At 42.9% G+C, this 6,746-nt stretch overlaps 1 pseudogene; it reads left to right on the forward strand.

The window, feature by feature from the left end:
• Positions 1 to 5,004: 5,004 nt before the first annotated feature.
• On the forward strand, positions 5,005 to 6,090 carry LOC114495374 (annotated as a pseudogene).
• The last annotated feature ends 656 nt before the right edge of the window (positions 6,091 to 6,746 follow it).

A 6,746-nucleotide genomic window follows, 5' to 3' on the forward strand; every position in this document is an offset into this window, starting at 1 on the left:
GTGATCAGGCCTAAGAAAGAACATGTAAATTACTGTGAAACCTTCTTCATTTAGAATGCTCTCAGTTGAATGAGAGGGGTCCAAGGAGGAAGTTAGTTTGCTCCTTAAAGTTTTACAGCTCTTTTACCCCGACTCAAAATAGACAGGCAGAGTTCCTTGTTTTCTATAGTTCCTTACTTCCCCCTGATAAGTACTGTACTTTACCTGAATTATTATGCAAAATGAGCCCAATAAAAGCAGGTATGGACGGTAAATCAGGGCCCTCCCCACTAGGGTGGAGGCCATTTCGTCCCTACTTCCCCACAGAAACTAGTCTGTCTCTGTGTATGTTTGTTTCTCACGTGTTTTTCGGCGAGCTATCCACAGCATTCCGCGGTCACTGCTGGCCGGTGACCCATGCGCAACAGCTGGTCTCACATACCCAGGAAGGTTCAGACAGCCTAAGGTCTGAGGAGACTAGGGTGAAACCAGCCAGTGTGAGACAAAGTCTTTTAGTTCAACAAACGGCCAAGGCCCAAAGGGCAAATGTGCCAAGCAAACCTGGGAAGGCAGGTAGACTTAATCCAGTGCGTGATCTCATAATGTAAATCTGCAATGTAGGAATGAATATTGGGTATCTAAACATAAATGGACTACATAAAACATAGGATAAAATTCCTAATTTTTGGTGCTAAAAAGAAGACAGAACTCTAGTACTACAAAGTAATTTCAATATACAGTGGTGGGCAAGAATTTGTTTATAGTTATGAGTACTCTGGAGATAGTTTATTTTGTATTATTATTTATTACTTATTGTATTATTTATTTGTGTTATAACTGTAAACCTACTTGACAGACTATGAAGAAAACTTGTGAATCTATCATCATATGTTGATATTTCAGCAGACTTCTATTACTAAGATAGATCAAGTAGACAAACACTTCAGAAAAGATATGCAAGATTTGAACTATTCAAATGAATTAATAAACAAATCAAAAATCATTTGTACTTGGTTTAATCCATAGACAGATTAATTAATCCAACCTCCATTAAAAACTTACTATGGCCAGACATAGTAAGTACTGGGTAAATACTGGGAATACAAATTTAAATGAGAGACAGTATGGATCAATTATGTATTGAGTCTGGAGATTCAATTCATAGTGATTATAAGACACATATGTTTATTCTCTAATATTAAGAGGTCCAGAGGAGAGTATTATAGTACTGACACTGTAGCCATACAAAAACATCACATTTCCTGGTTCCTTGGGTTTCTCTTCCCTGCCTCATGTGATTTTCATTTTCAAGGTTACCTCATGAACCAAGAAGGCTGCTGGAGCTTCAAGTATTATATCATTGGTCTAAGGAGCAGGAAGGCAGAAAGAGAAAGAAAATTAAAGTACCCTGCCTTTTTACACACTTTTTCATCGGTTTCACACAACTCTTTTCAGAACTTGGTCACATGTGACAGTAGTTTTAACAGGGTCTGTGCTCTGTAGGCATCCAGCAGAGGTCATTATCTCAATGAATAAAATTATGAGTCCATTGATGATTAGGAAAGGAAAAATGTATGTTTTGGTAGGCAATCATCTATCTTATTCTCACAGCTTCATCTTGCCTTCCTTATCAGATTAACAAAGGAGGTTAATAGACATGTTAGAACAACAACAATAAAATAACCAATGAAAACACAATTTATGATAAAGGTCATTTCTTTGGTATGGTGTGTTATAAAGGGGATAGTGGTCAAGTCCACTTTGGAAAGTTATGAATAGAATTATATATAATATTGGTTTCAAAGTGTTTCCAGTATATTGCAAAATTGTCCAAAGTGATGAAGAAATTGGACTAGTATTTTGGTGTCAGGTATTTTATTTGTACTTTCTTATTTAACCTTCATATAACCCTTTGAAGTAGTTATTTTTTCTATATCCCTGATAGAGAGATATCTTTTAGAACAATAACAAAATCCTACTCAGGGCAACATAGTTAACAATGAATTTGAGTAATACTAAAATCTAAGTTTTTCTCTCAGATTCTACTATTTTTCAACATACTATAAACTATCAAAATCATTCCAACCTAAGACATAATACTGGAAAACAATTCTCTGTCTTTTATTGAAGTGTAGAGTTAAATATTTAAAGGAATCATCTTAATTTTACATTCTTCATCTAATATTCCAAGACTTTAAAATTAAAATGTCTATCTGCCTGGCTGGCATAGCTCAGTGGATTGAGCGAGGACTGCGAACCAAAGTGTCTCAGGTTCGATTCCCAGTCAGGGCACATGCCTGGGTTGCAGGCCATGGCCCCCAGCAACCGCACATTGATGTTTCTCTCTCTCTTTCTCCTTCCCTTCCTTCTCTGAAAATAAATAAATAAAATCTTAAAAAAAAAAGTCTATCTGCATAAAGTCATTCCTTCCTAAGCCTTTCTGACTCTGTAGTGCTCGTTCCTGCTGAACAAAAGAGGGAGTAAGCTTTATGATTTCATCGTATTAGGGTCTCAGGGCTGTTGTTCTTTATTTCTTATTTCGTTCTGTCTTTTCTTTCTTGCTTCTTTCTTTCTTTCTTCTTCCTCCTCCTTCCTTCCTTCCTTCCTTCCTTCCTTCCCCTCTCCCTCCTTCTTTCCTTTCCTTTCCTTTTCTTTCCTTTCCTTTCTCTCTCTCTCTTATTTCTTTTCTTTCTTTCCTTTCTTTCTTTCTTTCTCTTTCTTGAGAGAAGGGAATGGAGAGGGAAAGAAACATCAGTGTGTGGTTGCCTCTCACTCACCCCTTACTGGGGACCTGGCCTGCTACCCAGGTATGTGCCCTGACTGGGAATAGAATTGACAACCCTTTGGTTCAGAAGCCTGTGCTCAATCCACTGAGTCACACAAGCCAGGGCTGACTCTCTGTATTTCTGACTTTCCAGGACATATTGAACAACCTTGCCATCTTTTGCTAGCTTTAAGAAGCCCACTTTACCAAGGTAGAAGCCAGGAAATGCACTTTTTTATTCTCTTCCACAATGCAACATAAGACAGTGACTCAGGATTCCAACGATTGCACTTACCCAAAGGAAACTTTATTTGGCAGTAATCCATTTGGGTAGAAAGTACACCTGTGTAGGGTTCATTGAATTGCTATTGGATTTCCAGAAGTAGTAGTGATTATAATTTCGACTTCAGCCCTAGAACTAATGTTGGTATGATTATTAATGCTAGCCCAGTGGCACAAGCTTTCTATTTACACCTCAGTAAAAACATACAAAGACAGTGGTATTTGCATCCTACTACAACCACACCAAAGTTACATCTGAACTACAGAACAACCATAAGTCAAAACCACCTGAAATCTAGCTGAATGGAAGTCTTATAACTAAGGATATAAAGAAGCCACATGGAGACTGGTAAGAAGGGCAGGGACAGGAAGGGCCTGGACCCACACCCAAATGTAGTGGTTAAATATCAAAAGGGATATCTCAGCTGCAAGGTACCCACTGATGAATCAAGGGTCCCACCCCCACACCAGAATTCCCAGTCCAAATTTCTAGTACCGGGAATAGAAGTGCCTATAACTCCTGGCTGTGAAAACCAGCAGGGATTATTGCTGAATGAGACAGAGGGCTCTGGGAGTACCAGAAAGAGCCTCTTAAAGGGTCTGTGCACAGACTTACTTGGACTCACTCTGTCTGAGCGCTAGCATTGGGACAGCCACTTGAAAGACACCAGGGATATACAGGGAAGAACTGAATTGCCTGGTTCCAACATGAGAGCTGGAGGGTCAGCCTTCTCCCTGACAGAAGTGCTGCCAGGGGCCATTTTTTTTTTCTTTGCTGAGCCCTTCCCTAACAGAGCTAGGAGGTTGGTGTATATCTGAGTCTCCATAAACCTAACTCTATGGGCCCCAACCTGGTGATTTCCTGAGACCTCATCCCTCCCAACCTGTGGACCCACCCAGGCCCTTTCCAGTGGCTTTTCTTCTAAAGGGCTTGTATTGGCTTATGCTACAGAGTCTCCTAAAATCTCTTGAAATTTTACAAACCCCATATAGGCAGCATCCCTAAACAAGCAGAATATACCCTCAGCACACCCTGTAGCTCTTGCTAACTGGCCCCAGGTCTAGCACTAGGCAGCCATCCTTGGTTCACAGCTTGGACTATCCCAGGAACCTCCAAGCCCAGCCCAAGTAGCAGCGATTTGCAGATTATTTTGCAACCCACATCAGGTGGCCCAAAATAGGACATAGGCAGCAGCTGACTTTGGCCTGTACCTCCCGAGAGGCCCCAGAGCCAGGGCACCCAGTGAATAGTTTCAGATAGCACAAAACACCATCCAATCTCCTCCAATACTGACACACTCAAAGGGCAAACTCAGCAGCAATCAGAGCCCTGTTGAAGTGAGTTCTGATCTGTGTATTTTAATCCTGCACAGCTGATCTTCTGCTGTAGTCACTGCCAGTCCTCCCAGCCAATCAGCACGGGGTAAGTTTCTCCCATTGAGGTGCCAATAGCAATCAAGGCTCAACTGAAACAGGAGGGCGTACATAGCCCACAGTGAGAGGAGGGACACACCTGAAGCACTCAGCTGAAGGTGAGCAAGGAGGCTATTCCACTGAGTCCTACAGGACACCTACTGCATAAGGCTACACTACCAAGACTGTGAGATGTAGCAGTTCTATCTAGTACATAGACACAAACACAAAAAGGCAGCCAAAATAAGGATACAAAAACATGTTCTAAAGGAAATAACAGAACTCCAGGAAAAAAATTAACAAAATAGAGACAAGCAATCTGTCTGAGGCTGAGTTCAAAACACTGGTTATAAGGATGCTCAATGAATTTAAGGAAAAAGTAGATGAACTTTGTGAGAACTTCAACAACAATATAGGAAATATAAAAACAGAACTAGAAAACCTACAAAAATAGTCATAAATGAAGAATACATTACAGAGATTTTGCAGTAGAGTAGATAAAGAAGATGATCAAATCAGAGATTTGTCTTTTCACCAGGTCCCCAGCTTGGGGTGTGGTCTTTACCATGGCAGGACACCTGGCTTCTGACTTTGCCTTCTCACCCACACCGGGTGCGGGAGGCGATGGTCCAGGAGGGTTGGGGCCAGGCTGGGTTGACCCTCGGACCTGGCTGAGCTTTCAGGGACCTCCTGGTGGGTCAGGAATCCGGCTGGGGCTTGGCCCTGGTTGGAGATGTGGAGGGTTCTCCCGTGCCCCATGCCATATGAGTTCTGTGGGGGGATGGCCTACTGTGGACCTCAGGCTGGAGTGGGGCTGGTGCCCCAAGGAACCCTGGACAACCCCCAGCCTGAGGTCAGGGCGGGAGCCAGGATGGAGAGCAACTCCTAGGGGGCCTCCTGTGAGCCCTGCGCTGCCCCACCTGGGGTTGTGAAGCTGGACAAAGAGAAGCTGGAGCCCACCCCCGAGGAGGAGGCAAGTGAGGACATGAGAGCTCTGCAGAAAGACTTTGAGCAATTTGCCAAGCTCCTGAAGCGCAACAGGATCACCCTGGGATACACCCAGGCTGATGTGGAGCTCACTCTGGGCATTCTCTTTGGGAAGGTGTTCAGCCAAACAACCATGTGCCGCTTTGAGGCTCTGCAGCTCAGTTTGAAGAACAAATGTAAGCTGCTGCCCCTGCTGCAGAAGTGGGTGGAGGAAGTGGTTAACAATGAGAATCTGCAGGAGATATGCAAAACAAAGACCTTTGTGCAGGCCCAGAAGAGAAAGTGAACAAGTATCAAGAACCAAGTGAGGGGCAACCTGGAGAACATGTTCCTGCAGTACCCGAAGCCTACCCTGTGGCAGGTCAGCCACATCGCCCAGCAACTTGGGCTGGAGAAGGATGTGGTCCGAGTGTGGTTCTGCAACCATCGCCAGAAGGGCAAATGATCAAGCAGTGACTATTCTCAATGAGAGGATTTTGAGGCTCTGGGCCTCCTTTCTCAGGGGGACCTGTATCCTTTCCTCTGGCACCAGGGCCCCATTTTGGTGCCCCAGACTATGTGGGCCCTCACTTCACTACACTGTACTCCTCAGTCCCTTTCCCTGAGGGTGAAGCCTTTCCCTCTGTGTCTTCACCACTCTGGGCTCTCCCATGCATTCAAACTGAGGTGCCTGCCTTCCTACGACAGGAGGGAGAGCAAGGGAAAGGACTCAGAATTGTTCCAGGGTTTTGTTGTTTCTTCACTATGGAATTGGGAACACAAAGGGTGTGGGGGCAGGGAGTTTCGGGAACTGCTTGGAGGGAAGGTGAAGTTCATTGATGCTCTTGATTTTAATTCCCACATCATTTATCACTTTGATCTTAGATAAAGAAGTCTGGGACACACACATAAACCCACAAAATCAGAGATTTGAAAGATAAGAAAGCAGAAAACAATCAGAACAGAAACAGAAATAAATAAATATATATATATATGATAGTATAAGAAGCTTCTGGGACAACTTCAAGCAAAACAACATTCTCATCTTGAGGGTGACAGAAGGAGAAGAGAGATTGCAAAGAATTGAAAACCTATGTGAAAAAATAATGGAAAATTTTTCTAAGTTGGTGAAGGAAATAGACATACAAGCTCAGAAATCACACACAGAGAGTCCCAAACAAATGACCCCAAAGAGGCTCACACCAATGCACGCTGTAATTGAAATGTTAAATTTTAAATTAAAAAAAAGAGAATCTTAAAAGCAGTAAGAGTAAAACTGTTAGTTGCTTACAAGGGAGCTGCTGTAAAACTGTCAGCTGATTTTTCAACAGAAACTCTGCAG

This window comes from Phyllostomus discolor, chromosome 4, assembly GCF_004126475.2.
Source record: "Phyllostomus discolor isolate MPI-MPIP mPhyDis1 chromosome 4, mPhyDis1.pri.v3, whole genome shotgun sequence".
Classification (NCBI taxonomy): Eukaryota; Metazoa; Chordata; class Mammalia; order Chiroptera; family Phyllostomidae; genus Phyllostomus; species Phyllostomus discolor.